This window comes from Ursus arctos, unplaced genomic scaffold (genome assembly GCF_023065955.2).
Source record: "Ursus arctos isolate Adak ecotype North America unplaced genomic scaffold, UrsArc2.0 scaffold_2, whole genome shotgun sequence".
In the NCBI taxonomy this organism is placed as follows: Eukaryota; Metazoa; Chordata; class Mammalia; order Carnivora; family Ursidae; genus Ursus; species Ursus arctos.
Genome location: NW_026622874.1, coordinates 55,103,429 through 55,130,810, shown reverse-complemented (window position 1 = coordinate 55,130,810; position 27,382 = coordinate 55,103,429). Strand labels below are relative to the sequence as shown.

The 27,382-nt window shown below is 40.6% G+C and overlaps 1 long non-coding RNA gene across 4 annotated transcripts in view; it reads right to left on the bottom strand.

Moving 5' to 3' along the window:
* LOC113268716 (uncharacterized) overlaps positions 1-26,960 on the bottom strand; it is a 54,037-nt gene extending 27,077 nt beyond the window's left edge. For 3 of the 4 annotated variants that reach the window (XR_008960518.1, XR_008960517.1, XR_008960516.1), the window contains exons 1-4: positions 26,844-26,952; positions 18,877-19,005; positions 18,111-18,278; positions 11,296-11,478 (exon numbers count right to left, since the gene is read on the bottom strand). This is a non-coding gene — a long non-coding RNA (uncharacterized LOC113268716). Of the gene's footprint in view, positions 1-11,295; positions 11,479-18,110; positions 18,279-18,876; positions 19,006-26,843 lie in introns of all 4 variants that reach the window. The other variant, XR_008960519.1, reaches the window with a different exon arrangement.
* Between the last annotated feature and the right edge of the window lie 422 nt (positions 26,961-27,382).

Sequence of the window (27,382 nt, the reverse complement as noted above, 5' to 3'; positions counted from 1 at the left end):
TAACGAGAAGCTAGAGGGCCCAGGGCAAATGTCAAGGCAAACACAATTTGAAAGATATTAACTGAGAACCGATGGAGAGTTTCCCAAGAAGCTTAATATGACCAAATCATAAAGCAGCCACCAGATGGTTATAATTACTATCCCGCCCTGTTCTCCTCATACCCTCTTCATGAAGGGAAAAGAAGAGGGACAGTTACCAATCTGCAAGGTCTGCTATGGGCTTAGGCAGGAAAAGATGAGGCCTGTCTGGGCCCAGACATGACAAGTTAGTCCAAACATGGCCAAAAAGTATTAAGAGCCTAAACAGGAACTGTACGGCATGATTTTGTCCCAGACTCAAATCAAAGACCAACTAATTGAGGGAAAAGTAGGCAGCCACTTCCATATTGTACATTTGTGGGGAGCACTAAGCAAGAACTTGCCACCAAATATCTCCATTAGTCTTCTGCTGTGGTTCTAGACATCATGCTAGTAGAAAACTATTCCCTGCATTCTTGGAACTTCTGGGTCCTAAGAAGCCCCCTGCTGTCATGTTCCCACCACACCGAGCCCCTCTTTTCATAGCACTCCCCACACCACGGACAGCCTTGGAAATAACAAGTTGGGAAGAGAGGGCGAGGGCAGAGGGAGATATGGCTAATGAGGGTGAGCAGGGGATGCTATAGAGAGGAGGGAGGGCTGGGGGAGGAATCAAACAGCTTTACAATGTAGTCAGGGACTGACTCGGGAAGTAGGCTCTGCCGGCTACCTACCGAACTCAAGCCATTACGTGAGGAACTACAGCAGAAGTGTCCTAGGCAGCAATTGAGGTCAGGAACTGTGTCTCTTATTCATATTTTTCTCCAATCAGTACATGTAGATGAATGAGTACTGTTAAGTGCAACATGATTTCAAATAGTACAGAAATAGGTTTATGGAAATTCGGTTCTTGTGTTCCCATCCCAGATCAATGAGGCGGAGAAGCCCCAGAGAGAATGATCTTCCCTTCCACCAGCTCCTGCTGTGCTGCGTTATCTGGGAACCCTGTAGCTGAGCTCCATCTCCCTCTGTGCATCTAGATGAAGGCTGCCTCAGACCTGCCTTTTAGAGACCAATGCACAGTTGACTTTCAACACCTGACTGTAGAATGAATGTGGCCTGCAAGCCCCTTCCCAGAGTTCTTGCGTCTGCACCAATGGCTCCACAGCCAACCCCACGGTGATGAGAGTCACCAGATCCTCGGGAAGGCTCCCGTTTGTACCCACAGTTCTGTGGAAGAATCGGGGCTGACACGGGGCCCTCCTGAGGTGAGAGGCTTCTGCCCTTTGAAACCCCATGAACTCCAAAAGGCTTAGTGGCTTCCCAGTGGCTTCGGCTGTGGAGTAAAGGGATGGAGAATCCGGGAGCCACTTCCGCTCCTGCCTTCAGTTTCCATACAGCTTCCACCTTCTCTGTCTCCCAGCAGCACAGCCTCCTTGGCTCCCTCGAGAAAATCCTGTGGCATCTCCATAGGTGGTTGGGGGTGAGGACATTTGAGGAAATACAGGACCCACGAATGAGATCTTAGATCCCTATCCAAAATACTCTGTCCAGTTATCCAAGCATATCACGGAAATCAGGTCTCAGATACCAGTTTTTGGTTTCAGATGTGGTCAGGGGTTAACATGGGGCCAGAGACTACAGAAGTCAGTACTTCTGGCTACTTTACCAAATGTATATCTCTGGAAGCAAAAAGCAATATGGCCTAACGAAAAGAACACAGGCTCTGTCGCCCGCGAGGATCTAGTTTTATGTCTAGCTCTTGTACGCACTGGCTGTGTGGCCTTCGGCAAATATAATCTCAGTTTCCTTATCTGTAAGATGTGAACAGTAATAAGACTATCTAGTTAATCTGAGTAGATTAAAGATCATATATGTAAAGCATGTCACACTTATTAGGCATTTATTAAATGGTCATCATTATATGTCATTTAATCTAACACACTGTCCATCATAAGATGCACCTTTATTTTACGTATCCAAAAGAAAGAAAAAAATGCTGCCAGTTAAAGTATGTCACATTACTTTATCACCACTTATAATTTCCATTTCATCCTCATTGAAAGAGCTCTTCAGACTTACTTGACATGGATTTTTAAGCATATGAAACTTGTGTGCACACGTGAAAAGAAAAATATATACAAAAGAAAATGTTCATGTATTCTTTTTTTAAAGATTTTATTTATTTATGTGAGAAAGGAAGGGAGAGGGAGTGAGTGAGGGAGGAGCTGAGGGAGAGGGACAAGCAGACTCCACGCTGAGCATGGAACCTGATGCGGGGCTCGATCCCACAACCCTGAGATCACGACCTGAGAATCAGATGCTTAACCAACAGAGCCACCTAGGCAGCCCAAAAATATTAAGGTATTCTTAAAACTTATTCACATCAGGGATGCCTGGGTGGTCAGTAGGTTAAGCATCTGCCTCCAGCTCTGGTCACGATGCCAGAGTCCTGGGATCGAGTCCCACATTGGGCTCCTTGCTCAGAGGGGAGTCTGCATCTCTCTTTGCCTACCACTCCCCATGTTTATGCTCTCTCTCTCTCTGACAAATAAATAAATAAAATCTTTTAAAAAAAATTCTTATTCACATCAGTTCTTAGACCCCAGCTTTCAGAGATTTTAAAATACGAAAATAACTTATTTTATAATTGGTACAATAACGAGCTATTTCATGGGTACATAACAAAGCATAACAATTTCTTTACAGTCCCCAGCTCCACAACTAACCATGGTGCCTTTGGTAAAGTACTGACCATCCCTAGGCCCAGGGTTGTTGGAGGACTGCATAAAGTAGTAGCCAAACTTAGCACAGGGTATGGAACAGGGTAGAACTTAACAAATATCCCTTTTTTGGCAAAAGTCAACAATGTAGTCAGAAACAGCAGCAACAAAAGCCATAATAATTGCTGTCTGTATTAGCAACTCCACCCACGTTATCTCAGTTAATATCCCCAACAGCCCCGCCAGATGGGAAAACAAACATCACTTCCCTTTAACAGATGAAGAAATGGAGGCACAGAGAGATCAGGCCATTTGTCAAAGGTCACAAAGCAAACTAGTTGCTGAGCCAGGACTCAAACCCTGTCCTCTACCTATTTTAGGCTATTTCCATCACACTTGGATGCTGTTCTATTTGCACAAAATATTCTCACCTGTTTAAGAACAAGGAGAATCTCTCTGGCTTTTGAACCCTTGCAGTATGTGTAGGATACAGAGTCTGACCAACCTGGATTCATATCCCTATCTAGCTGCCTATTTGGGGGGAATGAGGCATAGGGGGCAAAGGAACTTTCCCAATGTCACAAGGCAACAGATATGAAAGTAGACTGTAGCGTGCCAGAGTCCACTCTCTTAGCCACTCAACTGCACTGCTTCCTCCACAAATGGGAAAAATCGTACCTACTTTTCAAAGTAGTCAGAATTAAAAGTAATTTAAGTCAAGCACCGAGCCCAATGGCCAGCATCTAATAGGCATGCAGTAAATAGCTCCCATTCTCACTGTAGTTGACAATAGCAATATTTGAACGGCCCTGCAGACACCCACCTAGTCCTGGCCCAGGCCAGACCTGCAGGGGGATAGTAGGGCCACACCATCCTCCTTGAGAGGACGACACCTTCCTCCAAGTTCCCTAGCTGCCTCATCTCCTTTCTAACTGTAGAAATAGACTGGAAGTGGAGCACAGAAGAAAAACCGCTAAATTAGCATTTGGGGACTAATTAATTTTGTATTTCCACCCAGAATTACTTTTTATCTTCAGCAAAAGTCTTCTGCTGAGAGAAGAGGATTAGTCTTACTCACAGTGTGTACACTGGCAAATTCAGCTTTCCTACAGGAAATGCAAGCCTTGTGACAAAGTTCTTGTGAAATCCAAACAAGGGTTCTCGCTCATGACTGCTGTTGGCTCATAACAAAGGGAAGACCATCAGCTCAACAATCTTCAGAACTGACACGTAAACAGAAGGGCAATCTGCAAATTTGCTAATGGTTCCTCTTTACCATGGCCTAAACCTAGATTCCAAGAAAACAAAAACAAAAGCAAAAACTTGGTACCTGGGGGCGCCTGGGTGGCACAGCGGTTAAGCGTCTGCCTTCGGCTCAGGGCGTGATCCCGGCGTTCTGGGATCGAGCCCCACATCAGGCTCCTCTGCTGGGAGCCTGCTTCTTCCTCTCCCACTCCCCCTGCTTGTGTTCCCTCTCTCACTGGCTGTCTCTATCTCTGTCGAATAAATAAATAAAATCTTAAAAAAAAAAAAAAACTTGGTACCTGAGGTCCCAAAGTAGCAAATGTCTGATTGTCCCATTGGCTTATAAATTCTCACTGGGAGAATTCTTACTCAAAATGTCCCATATGCGGATACTAATTAAAATCAGTTGTGGTGTCTTAGAACAGAGCCTCTTCACCTGTAGGATCTGCAGATCCATTCTAAGAACCTGAAATTTCATTCCAAATTCCCTGGGTACTTGGATATGTTTTCCTGGAAGCAGGCTTCAAAGCTTTCACTACTTTCTTGAAGGAGATCTGTACCCCCAACACCATAGAGAAATATTGATGTGCAAATAAAATTGACACAGAAAATTTGCACAATCCATTGTTAAATAATAACAACAACAAAAACGTACAGAGTGTTTTTACGTGGCATTCTACTCTTGCCCAAACAATACATGTATTTATAGACAAATATTTGAAATCTACACTAAAAATATTAACTCTGGTTATCTCTGTTTGTCAGGAGTATGAATGATTTTTTTTTATATTTTGTTCTTTATGCTTCTGTATGTTTGCTTCTTTTTCTACAATGAACATGTGTTAATTTTAGAATCTGCAAAAGCCCAATAAATGTTATTTTCAAACTGATTTCAAAAAGTCTTCATATCTGCACCTTGATTTCCCAAGTGACTCATGATTCTCCGTCTATACCGTGTGACCTGGGTCATAAGAATCTACACTCCAGTCTAGGAATGCCATCCATGGTCAGATGGCCATTTCTGAGTTGGAAAATCTGGAGGCACAATGTTAGGTCAGTTCAGATTTGAACACAGTAGAGGCCATTACTTTTGTAAGAAAAGAGGACTGGCAGCTTTGAAAAGAAGAGGAAGGAAACAGAAGAAAAGCTGTGTAATCGAGAGAGAGTTCAAGCTTGTAGGATGTTTCAAACTCTTCAGCTGTGCAGCCCAAACCGGAAAATACGGTTTATATCAAATGCCCTATGAGTGTTTTTTTGTTACTTGAAGCATAGTCGACATACAATACATTAGTTTCAGGTATACAACATAAAACAACCGTCATTCATGTGTTCATACAACATATGAACAACCCAGTTGGAGTATACAGCAAACCATAATTCTCCATGGTTTGAGGGTTGCAGATCTCATTGCCATGCTTTAGGAAATGTTCACCATGGTAAGTTTAGTTACCGTGTATCCCTGTACAAAATCATTGCAATGTTATTGACTATATTCCCTAGGCTGAATTACTATCTTGTGTTTGTGGCAGAACTAAGGAATTCATCCAAAAGCTAGAAAGCAGATACATTACTCAAGGAGAATCTGGTAAACTGTCCAGAGCTTGGCTTACTATTGGCAGTCCTGTCTGTGTACAGGATTTGGAAAGTGGAAGCCTTAGGGCACTTGGGATGCAGAAAGCATACACGCTAAGGTTGCCAGATTTTGCAAATAAAATTCAGGATGCCTCGTTAAATGTAAATTTCAGCTATACAACAAAATTTTTCCTGGTATATATATGTCCTAAGCTCTACTCATACTAACAATTATTTATCGTTTAGGTGAAATTCAAATTTAACAGAGCATCCTGTATTTTATCTGGCCATCCTATTCCACAAAGAACAAGAAAGGACCAACCTATGGGCATATTTTCTCACCCTAAACAGACAATGTACATATGGCAGGGAGAGAGCGTAGAGATGCGGGAAGTCTGGGGAGCTAAGGAAGGGTTCTTTAAGGAGCCAGAGAAGGCTCCTGGAAATACAGGGAAGCAAGGAGTTAGAGAAAGCCTCTCCTGCTCCCATGTAAGAAAATTAGATCTTTCTAATGTTGTTCTTCTGGTGGTTAAACCAATATTACCCCAAAAGCAGAAGGTAGAGAAGCCCAGGAAAGTCCCAGGGCGCAGTATGCAAGCTGACAGCAAAAGGGACGTGCTCATGGCAAAGGGGAAACCTCAGAAGTGCTACAGTTGGGGTTGAAGTAAGTGTTGGTTGATTACGCTTAGCTTTTCCTACAGCCAAGATTTCAACACTTCATCTGAATAACTTGCACCTTGCAAAATTGTTTTCCAGAAAAAGCTGCCTGAAAAATACAATCATACGTTAAAAAAAAAAAAAACACGATGGAAAAGAGACACGTGTTGATGGCTAGGTCTATAAGACACCAAATGAAGGAAAAATGGAAACATAGCATCCCTCCAGATGTTTCATCTAGGTAGTAACAGGGAACACGTTTGCTCTCTGCACACGGACGTTTAGTGCGTAAATGCAGACCGTGGCGATGATATTGGAAAGCGTTGATTAGAAAATCAGGAAACTGTCCTTTTTGCATTGTTCACAGATGGCCGTGGAAATATTTTCTGTCAATGTATTTTTAGCCTTTCTTGAAAACAGAATTAGCTATGTAATAACTAGCTCTGCAAACTGCTCAAGCAAATGAAAACATTGAAATACTTCTCAGTCTTCTGTTTCTGCATGGAGTACATCTCCCACCTCTGTTCTCTAAGCATTCGATTCAGGGAGTCCTTAGTTTCCCAGAGGCAAAGGGTTCAAATCCCACTGAAACCAGCCTGTCTTCTCTCCCCATACTATCCTTGCGAGTGCAGCCTACCAGACAGTTGGAGTCTGAGAGAGGCGAACAGCTACAGTTTGATGGGGGGAAGCCGAAACACCATAGGTGACATGAAATAAAGGGTTGATTATAGGCACTAGACCCGACATAATTGGGGGAGCTGGTGAAGAAGTCTGTTGGAGGCTACTGCATCTGAAGGGGGCCCTGAAGTCACTACGGGCCAGCAGAACCCGCAATAGGAAGATGAGCTGAATGTGAAGCAGGTAAACGAAGGACAACTTCAAACCCACGTCTCACTCCCATGACCTCCAACCTCAACCCTGTAGATAACCTATAGAAGAAGCTGGTGCTCTTTGCCACAACACTGCATAAGGCTTCTGGCCCAGGATTCCAAGAACCCACAAGAGGGCCTCTGCTGGGACCTGGAGAAGCTCTGGAACAAATGCTGCCCCACACCTACAAGGTGAAACTGCAGATCCGGGATGGCACAGGTGAGCTGCAAAAGTGCCCGGTGCCCTCACGCCCTCATCAGAATGGCAGCCACCTCCCTTCCACCTTCCAAGTCTCCTGCAAATTTCTCTCGTGCCGATCCCTGCCTGGAACCACACGGGAAAGGGGATTCTGAGCCACGTGACCCCCCACACAGCATAAAACCTTCACACAGTAGCAAGCCTGATTCCCTGTTCTGCCAGTATCTAGCCAGGCAAATTTGACGGACTTTTAATCTCATTAAATCTGTTTCTTCATCTATATGGATAATATTGATTAAATCATCCAAAAAACAAATGTACCAAGGGTTCGGCATATACAAATGAACCCAGGTTCCTGCTTTCATCCTGTTTATATTCTTTGGATAACAATATCTTCACTGAAATGTTGTTGTTTAGATTTAATAAGATAGTGAGAAGGACGTTAGGACAATCGATGTTACTGACCCAAGTTCGTTGTTAGAGCAAGCTGATCTTCAGCGCATCTGATGAGTTGACCCTCCTTTGGACTTCCCCACACATAGACTTGGAGAACTACCACCCGGAACAACCAACCCATGAGTGGATTCCTAGTGTCATTTATGGTCATTCCCGGATTTCTAAAGGAGTGCCCCACTCTGCCTCCTTGCCGTCAGCACCCTAGAAAACCTTGGCTCCCCTTTCTTTAGAGTCACACGCAGAGAAGAATCCGCTAAGGAAAAGGAAAAGAGGGTGAAATCTGCCAGGCAGAGGGGTTCAGGTAGGGAAGGAAGGAGCACGCTTTCCAAATGGCTGCTGTGTTGACAATACCCTAGTCACTGTCACACTGGATTGTGAGCCCGGAAAGAAAAATGGTCTCCAGCCCGGTCTGGGGGTGGTCAGAACAGAACTTCAAGGAGAACATAGCAAATGTCCCCACACCCCTACCCCTTACTTCACTTGAAGTCTTGTTAGTGCCGTAATTTCCAACCGGGCAACAACCACATCTGCCTCCTTTCTGTTTTCTCTACCATCTTCGTGGCAAGCTGGTGGTTGGGTGTTGTAGGTGGCTTCTATGCTGTGGTTTTCAACATTCTGCAGCCCAAAACCTAGCTCTCCCTTCTGCATGGAACAGCTGTGATTTATAATCTGCAGTCACGTAGTTCCCCAACGAGGGAGTATTGGGAACACAGAGGGTCTTTCTGAATAACAAGTATGAGTCCATCCTGGTGCAGGGATTTGCCCCAACATGACCATCCATACACAGTTCAAGATTCAGGGCTTAGTAAAAAACACCATGTTTGAAAATATCTCCGGGTCACTTACCTGCTAGAACAAAACCCTTCTAGTATCAGTTAACCGACCACAAAAGGAGAGATCTTGTCTTACTTTTTACAGTCTCTGGTCTTGTCATTTGAATAGTCACATAAGCAGATATATATTATCTCTCCTCCCTGACCCTCCCCCAACCCCTCCCCCTCTCTCATATATTGTCATGTTGAACTTCCACACTGGACTACTAGTTCCTGGTCTGTAGTCAAATTTATGAATTCGGATCATTATGAGAGATAATTATGCTCTGGAAATGATACAGTATTTGGATGTCAAAAAGAAGTCATCATTCTTCGAAATAGATGGCTGGTAGCTTTCTCAAGAACTCATTTTATGAACTCAAGTTAAAACAAATGAATACATGTTCCTCTTTCTGCTTCCTCTTTTGAGCAATTTTATGATTGAAAAGAAGACATTTTACCACAATGGAAAATACCTCATTTTTCCATTAAAATGTACTCTTTTTTTTCTGAACAGTTTTCAATCCACTTCCTTGTCCATTGGGTTAAAAGGAGCTGTTCCTAAGAGACGAAGTCAAGTTCTCAGCAAGGAAGGTGGAAAAGAAGGTGTTGGGCAAGTAAGTCTGTTAACCACCCAACACTAGGACAACCATGGCAGTGTCAACAATAACACCAAAGCAGCCAGGTGGAAAGTTGAGAACAAATCACACTCTTGATTGAGTTTAGTCTCCTTTGTGCTAGACTGATTTCCCCCACAGTTGGAGGCCTTGGTTCCATTAGCCCTTTTTATAACCAGTGGGCCCAGACTGGGAATGTTCATGGTACATATACCACTTTGTGTCATTAAAAGGAAAGGGTCCACATGACCCAACATCTAGTTGAAACTTGATTGAAAAGATAAAACAGCTTACTGGTGAGGTGAACAGCAATGTCCAATCGGTTGAATTTTAAGCGTTTTGTATAAGCGCAATGGCTTCCATCTCTTCTACTTAAATATCAACTTCTCCCCCGATGTAGTCTCCCAAAGACAAATAAGAAATCAATCAAACATACTCATGTTTAATATAATGTAAATAAATGGTTTGATCAAATGCTTTGCTCTTCAACTTGACTTTTTCTTCAGTAGTTAGGAAGTCACAATGTCATCAAAGAGAAATTGAGGAAGCTATGGGGAGTTCAGAATTTGGCTCCCCACACTAATTTTACTCTCACAAGTTAAGATTTCCTTATTGACCGTAAAATTCTTCCTTTTTCAATTCATCTTCCCAGAAGGCTGTATGTCTTCCCAAAGACTGAGATATGTCTGTAGACAACTTCAACCCTACAGTGATCTCAGGGTTTGGGCATGCCCTCCACATGCGGTGTATTATTCATAGCACACAGACGGGTCTTTATGTCCTTAATAGTTTAGCTTTCTAAAGTATCTGATGGATAAAATACAGCAATCTCTTGATGATCTGTTCTAACTGGACAAAAAGGAGAGGTGCTCATGAGGTCTAAGTAATTTAAATGTATAGGTATCAGAAAATATCAGTACCTCTCAGTTCTCTCTCTCTCTCTCTCTCACACACACACACGTTTATATAGGCATATAGGTGGTGTTTCTCACAAGGAATTAATTAATTAAATCCGTTGATTCCTTGTGGGGAATGTGCTACTAAGCAGTAACATCTACCTAAGATGAGAAACAACAAAGATGAAGAGGAGAAGCAAAGAGTTGGAATAATCTTCATGTTAGACTATGACTTAAACCCTAAGTAACCTGGATTTGGCTGAAATTCATTCTTTTTTATTGTTTTTTTTTTCCCCCAAATAAACTGCATGAGATTATGGTGTTAAAATAGAAATACAGTAGAATCATGTTATTGCAAAAATTTGGCAAATCTACCAGTGAAATCATGTCCCTTGAAACATAACAACCACACATAGTAAAAGCACAATTCCTCTCAACGCGTCCATAAACAGGGTGTTAGCCCTGTTCCTCAGAGTCAACACTATAAAAGGGTTCCCGCATAGTGAACCCACATTCAACTCAGTAATTCTTATCTTGCCATTAGCCTAGCGTGTTAAAATCCATGTCCCAGTAAATTGCTGTGTGGTACGTGAAATGTATTAAAAGTACGTGAAGTAAAGTTGTGTTCATTAAATCTCACTTGAATGTCTGATCGTTAAGAGTATCATTTTCCTATCCCTATGATTATGATTATTGCATTCTTCCGGTGTTTGCCCTTGATTGTGGAGGGGTGGGGTGGATGAAGGAGTGCAGGACTTTTTTGAGATCCATCAAAGGAGTTAGAGAAAAAAAGAGAGCTGAGATTTTTTTTTAAGCCCCCACACATTGTACCTAGTGGGACCAAGCCTTGTCAATGCCACCCGGTTGCTGGCAATGTGCCTCCTTCACAGCAATGCTCACAATCTAATTACCAGGCTTCAACCGCCATTGTAGGAGGGCCCCATGTGGAACGTTAGGTTAACAGGCAAGGAAGCTGCTGAGCCAGCCTTCGACGAGGCTCAGGGCAATTGGAGTTTCCCTGTGGAGAAGGTGTTCACTGCTTGTCTCCAGTTACATGGTTCCACAGTCCCACAGTGTCTGCTGGCATGGCCCAGATCCCTTCTACTGACCACCATATCTTTTCACCTCCATCAGGAGCAAAGGAATGTATCTGAGAACACGTGAGGAGCCCTCAGATTTTCCAAGAGTGTTTAAAGCATTCATGAAGGTAAAGAGAAGTAGGTTGGCTTACATTTTCCGTTTCAGTGATGTGAGTTGTCTGAGGTGATGGTGGGGCTGCTCCAGGAGGAAAGGGGAGTGAAACGCAGGCACTGACCACTCCTCGCCCTGGGTGTTTGCCCATCCCAAGCAGTTGGCAATAGCAACACTGCCCATTCTTTCCTGTGAGGCGCCTCCATGAGCTGACTTCAAGGAGCTGTTACAATTACAAGTGGAAGGACAGCACAGTTAGGATGAGAGAAAAGAAATCATCTCCACCTCATATTCCTATGGTTTAAAGAAGATTTAATTAGATGCTTCCAAGACTGGACATCGGACAGACACTAGGCCCTTTTGGAGGCTGATGGAATCCAAATGGGGAGGAGATCCTTCAGGGGGAAAGCTGTGTCTTTCATAGACCCTACATGAGACCAGGAGAGGCAAACAATTCAGTGGGAAAATAATACTGATTTTTCTAGAGTCAGTGCTATGAAGAGACCAAAAAAAAAAAAAAAAGCTATGGCTATTTGAACATTTTGTATTTTAAGAACTTAGGATGATGCCACTGGGCACAGTCGGGCATTCAGAGCATCTCAGGAGAAAAGGGGATGCAGCCAGAAGGTGAGCGTATGCAGTCCAGAAATCACAAGACCTGCAAGACATTTGGAGGCAAAAATATATAAAACCCACAAGGCACATGCTGATGTCTTTCCTAGAATTTGACTAGAAAGCCTCATTTCCCTTCTTGAAAATAGCCTTTTCGAGTTTTATTTCTCCAAAATGAAATCTTCCTTCCTTTCAAATCTGCTTCTCTCCTCAGAGCAATATGACTTTTTCTGGCGTTGAAGAATACCAAAACAATTTCCCCAGGAGAAATGGATTCATATAAAAATTAGTTCTTTCAAATTCAGCATGGATAATCCCACATCATTTATTCACTCATTCATTCCTTCATTCATTCATTTAGCAATTAACTACTATATGCCAACCAGTGTGCTCAGTGCAGGACTGAGGTGCCACCAATGGCCTCCTCTTCTAATATTTGGGGGCTTTGTATTAAATCAGGTCTGTGTCCTTTCTATATAGAGAGATTCTTCTTATGTTTGTGTCATATACATACATATATATATGACAAGTATAACAAAAAAGTGTAATATATATGTATATTGTGTGCGTGTGTGTGTGTGTGTGTGTGTGTGTATTTCAGAATTTTTAATTGTACTTAGCAGGAAGAATAGAGAAAAGTATCTCTTTTCCATCTTCCCCAAAACAGAAGTTCCTATTAGGTGAGGTTTTTTAAGTAATTGATATTAAGCAAACGATTTATCCATAGTGGCAAAGCCACTTAACTTCTAAATGTCTCAAGCTATGTCTAAATGGTAACAAAATACACCATCAATTCTTCTAAAAGTCTAGCTAATCATATTTAATAACATAGGGAAATATTTACCAAATACACTTATGTGAAAAAGCAAGCCATAGGATAAAATGTGGACCATGATTCCAAGCACATAAAACTTATACATAAACACACATAAACAGATAAAGAGAGATGGATAGATAGGTAGATAGATACGGATGATAGATAAGTAGATAGACAGACAGACAGATAGGAGAAATGTACCTAAAAGGTTGAATGAGTGAGAGGTGGTAGAGAGTTATGGATATTTTTATGTATATCCTTCCATACTTTTAAAATCATGTAAATTATTACAATGTCCACAATACCCAAAGTTATCTATAGATTCAACGCAATGCCTATCAAAGTTCCAATGACATTTTTTAAAGACATAGAAAATACCATTCGAAAATATGTCTAGATCTATAAAAGCAATTCTGAGAAATAACAACTCTGGAAGCATCAGACTTCCTGATATCGAATTTTATTATAAAATTACAGTAATCAAAACAGTATGGTACTGGCATAAAAACAGACACATGGACTAATGGAGCAGAATCAAAAACCAAGAAATCAACTCAAACACATACATCAAAGGATATTTGACAAGGGAGCCAAGTAGTCTCAATGAGAAAAGGATAATCTCTTGAAAAGATTGTACTGGGAAAACTGGATATTCACACGCCAAAAAATGAAATTGGACCCTGATTTTATACCACTTATAAAAATTAACTCAAAATAGAATAAGGACCTAAATGTAAGACCTGAATCTATAAAACTACTTAAAGAAAACATAGGAGAAAATATCCTTGACATCGCTCTTGGCAATGATTTTTTGAATATGGTACTGAAACCACAAAGAAGGAAATCAAAAATAAACAAGCGGGACTAGTTAAACTAAAAAGCATCTGCACAGCAAAGGAAAGAACACAATGAAAAAGGAAACTATGAAATGAGAGAAAATATTTGCAAACTATCTATCTGGTAAGAAGTTAATGTCCCAAGTATATAAGGATCCCATGGAACTGAATATCCAAACCAACAAGCAAAGAAATGATCTGATTTAAAAATGAGCAGAGGAGGGGCGCCTGGGTGGCTCAGTCAGTTAAGTGTCTGCCTTCAGCTCAGGTCATGATCCCGGGGTCCTGCTTCTCCCTCTCCTTCTACTCCTCCCCTGCTCATGTTCTCTTTCTCAAATAAAGAAATAAAATCTTTTTTTAAAAAATGAGCAGAGGAACTAAAGAGACATTTTTCCGAAGAAGACAAACAAGTGGCCAATAGATACATCAAAAAATAGACCTCATTAATAATTAGGCAAGTGCAAATCAAAACCATAATGAACTATCGCCTCACACCTGTTAGAATGGCTATTATCAGAGACAAGAGATTACAAATGCGGGCAAGGGTGTGGAGGAAAGGGAACACTTGTACACTGTTGATATAAATGTAAATTAGTACGGCCACCATGGGAAACAGTGTGGCGTTTCCTCAAAATTTAAAAATAGAGCTCCCTGATGATCTAGCAATTCCACTTCTGGGTACAGATCTGAAGGAAATAAAAGCACTCTCTCGAAGAGCTATCTCTACTTCGTGTTCATTGTGGCATCATTCACAGTCGCCAGGACATAGAAACAGCCTAAGTGTCTATCAATAGGTGAATGTGTAAAGAAGATGTGAGATAGGTGTGTGTGTGTGTGTGTGTGGACATAGGTATACATATATAATGGAATATGACTCAGCCATAAAAAAGAATGAAATCTTGTCATTTGCAACAACATGGATGGATATTATTAAGTGAAATTAATTAAACAGAGAAAGGAAAATACTTATGATCTCACTTATATGTGGAATCTTAAAAAAAGCCCAACTCCTAGAAACAGAGAGTAGAATGATAGTTGCCAGGGGCTGGAGAGTGAGGAAAACAGAATGATACGGTCAAAGGGTACAAAAGTCCAGTCATAAGGTGGATGCTCTGAAGGTCTAACATATAGCAAGGTGATTATAGCCAACACTACTGTATTTTATACTTGAAAGCTGTTAAAACAATAGATCTTAGAGGCACCTGAGTGGCTCTAAGATTCAGCATCTGCCTTTGGCTCAGGTCATGATCTCAGGGTCCTGGGATTGCGCCCCTCATTGAACTTCCCTGCTCCGTGGGGAGTCTGCTTCTCCCTCTCCCTCTACTCCCTTCCCCAACTCGTGTGTGCGCTCTGTCTCTTTCTCTCTCTCTCTCTCTCTCTCAAAATCTGTCTCCCTCTCAAATAAATAAAATCTTAAAAAAAAAATGGACCTTGAATGTTCTTAACACACACACACACACACACACACACACACACACACACAGAAGTAAGCATGTAAGGTGACGGATGTGCTAACTAACCTTAGTGTGGTTCTCATTTCCTGATGGATACACACATTAAATCATCACTTCATACACCTTAAACTTATACAATGTTATTTGTCAGTTATAACTCAATAAAGCTGGGGGAAAATTAGTGATTACCTCTGAGGACTGGGATTAGATGAAAAAGAGATTTTCACTTTCTATTTTATATCCACTTGCGTTATTTGTTGCATTAATCACATTTTGTTCTTTTAAGTTTTTATTTAAATTCCAGTTAGTTAACATACAGTGTAATATTAGTTTCAGGTGTACACTTAACTGATTCAACACTTTCATACAAGACCTGGTACTTATCACAACAAATTAAACTGACTTAACTTTAACTTAAATTTAGATTAAGTACTTAAAAATGTATTTATAAATTCAAAATTCAAATACATAAGAATATGATCATTTTGACCATATCTTTGTAATATAATCTTGAGAAATAAAAAAATTAAGTAGATAAAATCTGACTATACATGCCAAATAGTCTGTTCTTTTTCATCTTAATTTTTTTTCATTTCGCTTACGAAATTTAACAGTATTACCCATATAGTGTAAATTTGACCTTAAAAATTAGGTTTTAATATCGTATTTGAAAGGAGCCCAACTCCAAATTCCCAATTTTAACAAATTCTCAGTTTTGGGAACAGAGAATACTTCTTCACCCTTGGCAATTAAATTCCAAATGCTATTTTGGGGGCTATCCAGGGGTCTCAGATCATAGAGAATTGTACAAGCCCTCGTGCGCCTCAGTCCGAAAGTGGGGACTAGAATAAAGTTCTCCGGATTGGCTTCCTTCTGGCCCCTGATGCTTCAGTCACTCCACAAAAGCCTGACTGACTCCATGTGCTCCAGAAGAAGGGTTTGCCAACCCCAACAAGACGGAGAAGATCTCAGAAGTGCTCAAATTCTTGGCTGAGCCAGCTGATTTAACAGCCTCTTTATAGAGGATGTTTTTATTTTTGATCCTATATCCCAGAAATTTGAGTTTCTTGGAATAGAAAATATGAATGTGGGTGGGCCTACTCATTTCAAAGTCCTTTTCCCTCCCTCTCCCCCACCCCCTTGTTTCACATGTTCCAGTCTTTTCCTCCAAGCACTTTCTTCTCTCTGTGGGCTTTTCTTTCTCCCCACTCCCCTCAGAGACGTTCTCTCCGACTCTTTCTTTATTCTCAAGAATGGTTTTCTCTATCCTAGACCCAGCGATTGAATCGCTTCATGGCTACTCTAATTCAGCCGTCAAGATGACCTAAATAAACAAGCCGGCAGTAAAGTCTTCCTCATTTTCCAAACATCTCAAGCATCAAAGGAGGCCAACTGTGGCAAAATTCATCTGTTATTTTTAAGTGACTATTTTCTAAAACCCCAGCTCTCCCAACAAAGGACAAGAAACCCGCAGCCCTTCTGACAACTAAGTTGAGTCTCTGAATACAATTTCAACATTCTTCTATGCTTTTAATCTCCTTCTCCCTTCCCTTCTCCCTTGGCCAAAGACATACTATGAAATGATTTTTTTCAAAGATTCTATTCTGGCCACTGAAACTTAGAAACAGAGCAAGGAGTTATGAAGTGAATCTCATCACCAATTACAGTCTTCCCACCAACCATCCTCTCTCAATTCCTCCAGTTTGCGCGTAAGGCAAAATGCAGGTGCTGCAGAGGATAGGGCGGGCTATGGAACCACGCTAGATGTGAAGCCTTTTGCAAGTCACATCCCCTCTTTGGACCTTAGGTTCCTTGTAGTTACTCATTAGAGTCATTCACAGCTATCAGTCTTCTCCCCTGCTCCCAGTTACAAGCTAGCATTTCCCTTTCCTACACCCTTTGAAGGCAGGCATAGCCATAGGACTTGTGTTGTCCAATGAAATGTTAGCAGAAATGCATGGATCTCTTCCAAGCAAAAACTAAGAGCCAGTTCACCAGATGCCTGTCTTCTTTTCCAGAGACCATAGAAATGTATTTCAAAATGGAATCTCCATCAGCCTGGGTCCCTGTGTGACTTCAGTGAGTAGAGCCCCCTCTGCTACCCCATGTAGAACATACCCCACAGTAGCACGTATACTTTAAGCCACTGAGATTTGAAGGTTGTTTGTGATGTATCGTGATCTAACTTACCCTGACTGATACGCTCCTTATCTATAGAATGGGGATGGTGATAATAACATCTCGCAACACACAGTGTTGCTCTGAAGATCAAATGAGATGACTCACACAGTAAGTGCCCAGTGACTGTTGGTGATGTTTATTTCTAGGAGACACCTCAGGCAAGCTAAACGGATGATTAGAAGTGCAGCAATGTCTTACGCTAACTTGGAACAGTAGAAACAAAGGTGGAAAGCAACACCCTTAGAATCACTCTCGCTGGAAAATATCCTGGCCTTCCCCATCCTTGTTTCATCATCAATAACCAATTATCACTTTATGCACTCTGACCTGCCTACACAACCCACTGTCATCATGAAAACACATTCTTCCACTTCTTCACCTTCTTGGGATGAATTCCCAAACCAATCCTGACTCACGCAGGTGATCGCATATTATACAGTACACCGCTCTCTCAAATGCATATGTCCCTAACAAGCATTGTATGCATTGCTACTTAGGTTTCCTTAGGAATGTCTTCAGCTCATTTTTAATTGTCTAATTTTCCTAAAAGGACAGGAACCATGTCCTCTGTTTCTCTGATGCAGTTTCTCTGTTCCTCTTGCAGTTTCCATATTTCCCCACACGTACCCTTCCTTGTTTCTCTTGCAGTTTGCTCTGCAAGACCATCCCATATGCATCCTTAACCCCCACACCTCAGAACCTCTGGCAAAGACCTGCATTTAGCCGAGGTTCCATTCGTGTTCTTCGCTGGCTGGTTTAACCTGTGCCAAGACCTCAGAAAAGGTGAAACAAAGGAGGGCTTGCCCAGGATCGATCGTCAAGGTGATTGCAACTCCTCCTTCGGCTAAATCGGGGTTGCTTACAATTTGAACATGTTTTATTATCCAAAGGGGTAGCTGTACAGGTTTGCAAAGTATTGTCCCAAGAACCCCAGATGGTTTGTCATTTTGCTCACCTGATTACAGTAATTAAGAAAGTACGTGAGAACCTTGGCTACCCAAAGCATCCACGGGTCCATCTGGGTTCACCAGAGAAGCACAGGAATGATAATAACTCACTTCCACAGCATGGCCATCTCTTCCTGCGGGAATCTGCTGTGTAGACAGACCTCTTTGGGTACTTCCTGCCAAAAAGATAAATTTGAGCTTCCTCAGAGCAGAGCAAAGGCACTATGAGACACAGCATGACTCAGTGGATTTCCATAAATCACGAGTTGGCCTATCTGTTTGGGTCAGCAAGCCAGCTCTCAAAAACCCACTGAAGAGTGGATCAGGAGCAGAACGGACAACAGGAATCCAGAGATAACTGCCGAACCTGACTTTAATCTTACACTTCTCTCTTCCCCTTTAAATAGGCAATGTGCTTTGTTTGTGTTTGACAGCTCAGTGGCGGCGGAGCGTGTGGGGCACCGAATCTCTTTCAGTTCCACATTGCCGAGTTTCCCAGAAACCAGGCTTAGATCTCAAAGCCACAACAAAGAGATGCCCATTTAGTAAACTGACCCCCTTTATCACCACAGGAGCTTCTGTATTTTCAAAGTGGTAGGCTAGGAAAGGAGAGACGGCATTTCGTACTGCCCGCTTTCAGCCTTGCGATAGTTCCCTCTTAGACGTGCACGTCCACGGGGGCTAGAAATCAACTGGAAGAGTAAGAGCCATAGACCGCTCCACCCTCCCATTAGCCAAGCCCTTCCCATGTGCCCCCAGAATTAAAGTACTCACTTATGGGAGATCCACTTCCTCCCTTCTTGGTGAGGCCCCTTCTCCAGACAGCCTCCACACTTCCTTTTGGTTAATACGAAGAGCTGATCGTGTGTGTAATCTGCTTCCAAGTGATCGAGTGAATGGCCTCTACATGTGGGGATGGCAAGAGACACAGAAAGATAAGCGTACTTTCACACCGTCTGTCCATATAAAATTGAAGTTAACCATCTTATGTTAATGAAACTTAAAATTTTTTCATACGGGCAAATCTATATACGCTAAGTAAATGTGTCCTATTTTATTATTAAGTGATGACAGCACATGGTATTTTTAAATACTGTACAGTATTTACATTTATTATATTGCCAATGAAATTTCATCTCACTGGAGACTCCCTCTTCAACCACCCCATCTAAAATAATGTGCTCCTCCCTATTACTTTCTGTGCTCTAACCCTATTTTCTTTACAGAATTTACTATTATCTGCAATTATTTTATTTATCTCCTGGTTGGTTTGTTTATTACTTTTTGTACCATTGGAATGTAAGCTCGATAGGCAGGAGTTTTGCCTAGAACATTTTCTAGCATGTGGTAGGTGCTCAGTAAATGTTAGCAGTTTTAGGGAGAGAGAGATGTTTACATAAACACACGAAATTCCAAACTGGTAAGGAAGACACTTTTAACACTGATTATCTTTGGAGAACTGGCCTAAGAATTCCAAAAATTGGGGGGAAAATTCACTTTTCATTCTACCCTTTTGTACCATTTGAATTTCTACCACAAAGGTGTATTTCTTTCATAGTAAAAACAAAAAATAATAAATTTAAATATATGACAATATAGAAATTTGAAATTTCACGTGATGAAAAAATACCACAAAGTTAAAACACAAATAATGTATTAGGAGAAAAAAAAATTCATCACAGATACAAGTAATGTAATTCTTAATACACAAGCAAAACCTAAAAATTAATTGAAAAAAACAAGTCAATAAAAAAGTGGCAAAGAGCATGAATAGGCAATTCAGAGGAATGAACTTCCAAGAGGCAAAAAAAAAAAAAAAACCAGTAAAAATATATTTAAGGGCCGCCTGGGTGGCTCAGTCAATTAAGCGTCCAACTCTTGATTTCAGTTCAGGTCATGATCTCAGGGTTGTGAGATCAAGCCCCTCATCAGGCTCCATGTTGGGCATAGAGCCTGCTTAAGATTCTCTCTCTCCTCCTTCTCCCTCTGCTCCTCCCCTGCTAAAAAAAGTAAAAATTAAAATAAATTTAAATATATATTATATATATATGTTAAATATGTATTCAACCTCATGGATGGTTAAGATGAGATACCATTTTCCCACGCATCAGATTAACAAAAATTTAAAACAATCAGCACGAATGAGGAGCAAGGAAATAAGCTCCCCCATATACTTCTGGGTGCAGGGGTGGAGGAGAGAAGTGTAAATTGCTACAACCTTTTGGAAAGGAATTATGCAATATCTAAAGAAATTTAAAATATACATGGCCTTTGGTGATCAATGTTCTGGTTTGAATTCTTTCCTATAGAAATAAACATACATATAAGGATATTTTTTAATGTTGATGCAGCCCAGTTTTTAATGGCCAAAAAAACCCCTAAAATCTCATCAATAGAAGACTAATTAAACAAATTTTTATATACCCACATAACAGAAAAATTTAAAGATATTAAAAATGGGTATAATCTTTATTGACTAGAGAACTATTTATAATGTGAGAAAGCAAGTTATAGAGTAATGTAATTCATGTACTTAATAATCCCATTTTTTTAAAAAACATACACTATTCCCTTCAAAACTTTAAACATAGGGTTCTGTATGTATACATACATATGCACATACACACATAATGTATATATGTACACATAAAAGCATATGCTTTTATGTTTGCATGAGTGTGGAGAAAAACAGGAAATGATATGCAAGGCACTGTTAACATTGGGACCTTGAAGAGATTCTGGTGGAAAGTAAATATTAATTTGTTCATTTCTTTGAGTGACTTAACCTATTAAGATGAGTAAAAATAGCAAAATTAATTGCAAAGAAAGCAAATGGCTTTCCATTCACTACAAAGTCTTTAAGTCTAGTTCCAGGCCTTAATTTCCCTTTGCAAAGAAAAGCCAGCCCTATTATGGGCCTATTTGTTCCGTGGGAAGAAAGATAGCTGCTGACCAAGATTGACCTAGTCTTGTTCATCCTGAGCGACTGGGAAGTGTGGGACTCCTGCTGTCACATTGCAAGGGGCCAGGCCCTGATCAGTACATCTCCTGGACACTCCCTTGCAGGCAGCAGCAAGGTCCATGACAAGCACAGAGAGGGGGAGAGAAATGTAATTACTAGCTTTCTTGGGCGACCCCTGTTTCCTGGCTCAGGTTGGGTGCATACCCTCCATTAGACTCCAACATTGTGGGAAACCTCTCTCCCGGGAACCCTATGACTTCTGTCTATGAAGTTCCAAGTCCAAATATTTGACATGAGCCAGGACTGCAATCCGGAACTGCATTTAGCCAGCCCTGAACTACCTCTCAATCTCCCAACCCCTCCTCCACCTCCTTCTCCTCTTAATCTCTCCAGAATCACTCCAGTTAGAAAACTTAAGTCTTGGGGTGTCTGGGTGGCTCAGTCGTTAAGTGTCTGCCTTTGGCTCAGGGCGTGATCCCAGGGTCCTGGGATCGAGTCCCACATCAGGCTTCCTGCTGGGAGCCTGCTTCTTCCTCTCCCACTCCCCCTGCTGGTGTTCCCTCTCTCGCTGGCTGTCTCTCTCTCTCTCTCTCTCTGTGTCAAATAAATAAATAAAATCTTAAAAAAAAAAAAAACTTAAGTCCTGGTTTCTTTTTTTCTTAGGAAAGATCTCCAGAATGTAGCTTCCTAAACACCATCCCCCATAAGAGTCAGAGATCCAGAAAGAAACATAAAGTACACCTTTGAGGAGAAATGATGATTTATGAAGAACAGCAAAGGAAGCCAGGGAGGGGTTTTGCTTAAATATATTTGAATACCCTAGAGAATTGCAAAGTACTGTATATCTCTACTAGATTTTTTATCTGATTTATCACCCAGAAGGAGAGTTACCAGATAAAATAAAGGGCACCCATTATATTTCAATTTCAGATAGACAATGAATGATTGTTTTAGTCTAAGTGCATACCACAAACTGCATGAGTCCCACATCTTTATTTGCTAAATCTGGCAACTCTACCCAGAAGGGAACTATTTATCTTTTCACTCTTATTCTCAGGAATATCTTCATTCTCTGTATCAATATTCTTCACTTATAAATGCCTTAGCTTCACTCAAGCGTTCACAACAGCTCCACTCCCTTTTATGTCTCAGAAACTTAGAACTCTTCACTCAGTAATAGCAAAATCCAGTCTAGTTTCCTTTCTAAGCAGTGTTCAAATGGAAGTACAAGAAGTGTGTCTTGCTCAAATTACCTGATGACAGTGCAACCAGCTAGTTTATAGACGATTTCTCAGCAAAATGAGCAAGCATTTATTTAGATAGAGTGTTGCAAAAACAAAACAAAACAAAAGCCTCTTCCCAATACTGAGTAATGCTGATAGGAAGTGGTAATCAGTAATCATGGGGTTTATTTAATCACTATTAAGAGCTTAGTTAGAACATTCAGATTCCAGAGAAGTGTGTAAGACCTACACTGGCCAGAAGCCAACTGAGATGTGCTTCATCATCTCACATAATATGATCTTGCTCCCAGTCCATCATCAGGAGCACGTGCTATGACCTGATACTAAAACCAGAAAGAAGAAGAGAAAAAAAAAACATAAAAAAAAGAAAATTGCATGCCGATATCCCTGATAAACATAAATGCAAAAATCCTTAACAAAAATTAGCAAATTAAATTCAACAATATATTAAAAGGATCATATAACATGATCAAGTGGTATTTATTCCAGAGATGCAAGGATGGTTCAACATCTGCAAATCAGTCAATGTGATGCACCACGTTAACAAAACAAAGGATAAAAATCATATAATTATCTCAACAGATACAGAAAAATCATTTGACAAAATTTAATACCCACTTATAGCTAAAAACTCTTAGCAAAGTGGGTCTAGAAGGACTATACCTCAATATTAGACAGGCCATATACGACAAACCCACAGCTGACATCATACTCAACAGTAAAAAGCCAAAAGCTTTTCCTCTAAGACCAGGAACAAGACAAAGAAACCCACTCTCACCACTTTTGTTCAACATAATTTTGGAAGTTCTAGCCACAGCAATTAGGCAAGAAAAAGAAATAAAATGATCCAGCTTGAAAAGGAAGAAGTGAAGTAAAACTGCTATTATTTGCAGATAACATGATACTATATAAAGAAAATACTAAAGACTCCACCAAAAAAAACTGTTAGAAGTAACAAATTCAGTGAAGTTGTAAGAAAATTAATTATAATTAATTATAAAATTAATATACAGAAATTGGTGGCGTTTCCAAACACTAATAATGAGATGTCAGAAAGAGAAATAAAGAAAATAATTTAAAGTTGCCATCAAAAAGAATAAAATACCTACAAATGAATTTAACCAAGGAGGTGAAAGACCCACTCTGAAAACTGAGACATTGATGAAAGCAACTGAAGACAATACAAATAAATGGAAAGATACTCCATGCTCATGGGTTGGAAGAATTTATATTGTTAAAATGTCCATACTACCTAATGCAATCTACAGATTCAATGCAATCCCCATCAAAATAGCAGTGGCATTGTCCACAGAACCAGAACAAAGAATCCTAAAATTTGTATGGAACCAAAAAAGATCCTGAATAACAGACAAAGCAATCTTAGAAAGAAGAACAGAGCTGGGGGTATCACACTCCTGATTTCAAACTATACTATAAAGCTATGTAATCAAAATAGTTACAAAAGCTATGTAATCAAAACATAAAAACAGACACATAGATCAATGGAACAGAATGAAAAGCTCAGAAATAAACCCATCCATATATGGTCAATTAATCTATGACAAAGAAGTGACGAATATATAGTGCAGGAAAGATGGGCCGGGAAAACTGGACAGCTACATGTAAAAGAATGAAACTGGACGACTTTCTTACACCATACACACAAATAAATTCAAAATGGATTAAATGCTCCTAGAAGAAAACATAGGCAGTAAGTGCTTTTAGGTTAATCTTAGCAATACTTTGGGGGCCAGTCTCCTCAGGCAAGGGTAACAAAAGCTAAAGTAAACAAATGGGGTTACATAAAACTAAAAGCTTTTGCATGAGAAAAAAAAAGCATTAACAAAACAAAGAGGCAAACTACTAAATGAGAGAAATATTTGCAAATCATACATTCAACAAGGGGTTAATGCCCCAAATATATAAAGAACTTAGACAACTTAATACCAAGAAAACAAACAACCTGATTTAAAAAAGGAAAGAAGACTTCAATAGACATTTTTCCAAAGAAGACATACAGATGACCAACAAGCACATGAAAAGATGCTTAATTTCACTAATCATCAGGGAAATGCAATTCAAAACCACAATGAGGTATCACCTCACACCTGTTAGATTAGCAATGATCAAAAAGACAAAGAGGGGCGCCTGGGTGGCGCAGTCGTTAAGCATCTGCCTTTGGCTCAGGGCGTGATCCCAGCGTTCTGGGATCGAGCCCCACATCAGGCTCCTCTGCTGGGAGCCTGCTTCTTCCTCTCCCACTCCCCCTGCTTGTGTTCCCTCTCTCGCTGGCTGTCTCTCTCTGTCAAATAAATAAATAAATAAAATCTTAAAAAAAAAGACAAAGAATTATCAAGTGTTGGTGAGCATGTGGAAAAAAGGGACCCTCATACACTGTTGGTAGGAATGTAAATTGGTGCAGCCACGATGGTAAAGAATATGGAGGTTTCTCAAAAAATTGAAAATAGACTACCATGTAACCCACAATTCCACTCTGGGTATTTATTCAAAGAGAGTGCAAACACCAGTTTGAAGGGATATAGGCACCCCTGTGTTCATTGCAGCAATATTTACCATAACCGAGATACAGAGGCAATCTAACTATCCATCAACAGATGAATGGCTACGGAGGATGTGGTATATGTATATAATGGAATGTTACTCAGCCATGAGAAAAGAATGACACCTTGCCATTTGTGACCACACGGATGGACCGAAAGGGTATTATGCTAAGTGAAATAAGTAAGACAGAGAAAGACAAATGCCATGTGATTTCACTTGGGTATGAAACCTAAAAAATAAAATAAACGAAACAGAATAGAAAAAGACTCACAGATAAAGGAAACAAGCTATTGGTTACCCGAGCAGGGAGGGATTGGGGGTGGGCAAAACAGGTGGAGTAAAAGGTATGAACTTCCGGTTATAAAAGAAATGTCACGTGGATGTAATGTACAGCATAGGAAATACAGTCAATGAGTAGCAATGACTGTATGGTGACAGATGGTAACTAAGGGATCATTTCAGAATGTATAAAATATCAAATCACCATGATGTACACCTGAAACCAATAGGACACTGTACGTCAATTATACTTCAATTTTTTTAAAAAGTTATTTTCCACTAGTGGTAGTACATTGCAATGAGTCGTCCCCACTCTCTGGTTGGGTCTTGCTGTGACCCACAACACACAATTCTAGGGCTGGAAGCTGGGGCTAAAACAATTGCCTTTGTGCAAACCTCACAGATACTCAAGAAAAAGACCTGGTTCTGAGATTTAACAAACTAAGTGAACTGGCTGCCACTTCATCCATGTGAATTGTCTCATTTGATAATGTCTATTTTCCTTGGTCCAGTGGGCCTTGTTGATTTATTGTTACCTATTTATAAACTATATTCCTTTGACTTAAAAAGAAAATTAATAAAATTATTAATTAAAGGAAGGAGAAGAATGGATATGAAGTGGAAAAGATGGTAGGTAGAAGAGAATAAAAAATAGATTAAATATTGAACCTCGGGAGAAAACAAAGCTTGTTTAACCATGCCCACAGGCACTGTGCTGTGGCAGTCTGCCCCTCCTCTGTTCTCTTATGGTGTTCCACGCTTGCCCCAAATGTGAATAACTATGTCAGTTCAAATAAATGCATGGTAAGATTTTGTTAAAGAAACGTTGATTCTTCGGGGCGCCTGGGTTAAACGTCTGCGTTCAGCTCAGATCATGATCCCAGTGTCCTAGGATTGAGCCCGTGTCAGGCTATCTGCTCAGAGAAGTCTGCTTATCCCTCACTCTCTGCCCCTCCACCCCCCAACCCCTGACTCATGCTCTCATTCACGCGCTCTCTCTCTCTCAAATAAATAAATAAAATCTTTAAAAAAAAAAAAAGAAATGTTGATATTTAGCAAAATGTTGACTGGGTGTTACCAAGTTGAGTTAATATGGATAACTTTAACTTCTTGCTTGTTCTCTATTTTCTAAATTTTCCATTTCTAAGTAAACACGTATTACTTTTTCATTGGAAATATAGATTACATTACCATGACAGAGAGAGAGAGAGAGACTCAGTAACAGGCTCAGAGAGACTTGGATTCAGATTCCAGTTCTACTGCTTCCTCCCCGCAGGCAAGGTGCACCATCTCTGTAAATCCCAATTTCCTCACCTACGTAATGGATAACAATAATATCTACATCAAAGGGATTAAGGAGAACCAACCCATATAAAGTAGCGCCCAGCGCGTAGTACGCATTCATCGGATGCCAGTGTGGAACTGTCAGTAGGTAGCATCATCCCCATTTTACTGATGAGGTCATTAGACTTGAAGAATTTAAGTGGCACTTGCTCAAAGTCACACACATATAAGTAGAAAATCTGAAACTGAAACCCCATCTTCCATGAGAGTTTGCATCCTTCCTGCCATGATTCCCTAGTTCACTGTTGAAAAGCAGAACTTTTATGATGTCATTAGTGCAGTTTGGTTGAGTTCAACACAACCCCAAATGAAGCCGTAGCTCTTGTGCCAGAAACCCGAATAATACTTACACAGATCCTTCATTTCACTGACTGTGCCTGGACTAGACTCAGAAGGAAGGAAGACAATCATCTCAGTAAAGACGCTGTGAAAAACCACACAGGATTTCAGTCCTCTGGGCTCCTCCCTCCCCTCGAGGGTTGTTTGGAACTAAGGCTCGTCTGGTGTCACTTCCTGCTTCTGAGTCATGATCACAGATTAGTATCACTAACCCGAGCTGTGTTCCAGGAGCTCAGGAAAGAACATTCTCTGAGCTTCACTTTGGAATTGGCTCCTTCGCATAATAAATACTTTCTGAACTCATCAAGAGAGGTTAGAGAAGAATTAATGTCCCCAAAGAACTTCATTTATTTTACAGATTTATGAAATATATCATCTTGCCAAGACCTCATGTGCACTTCTTTTTTCAGTAAAGGTGACACAGAGTTTCTCCCAAAATAAAATTGACTCTTCCAGATGCTTAAATTGAGGGTCATGAGTCATCCTGGCTGCCCAGTATCACTGAGGACACAGTGTAACTTCTTAACATATAAGCCTTAATAGCATTTAG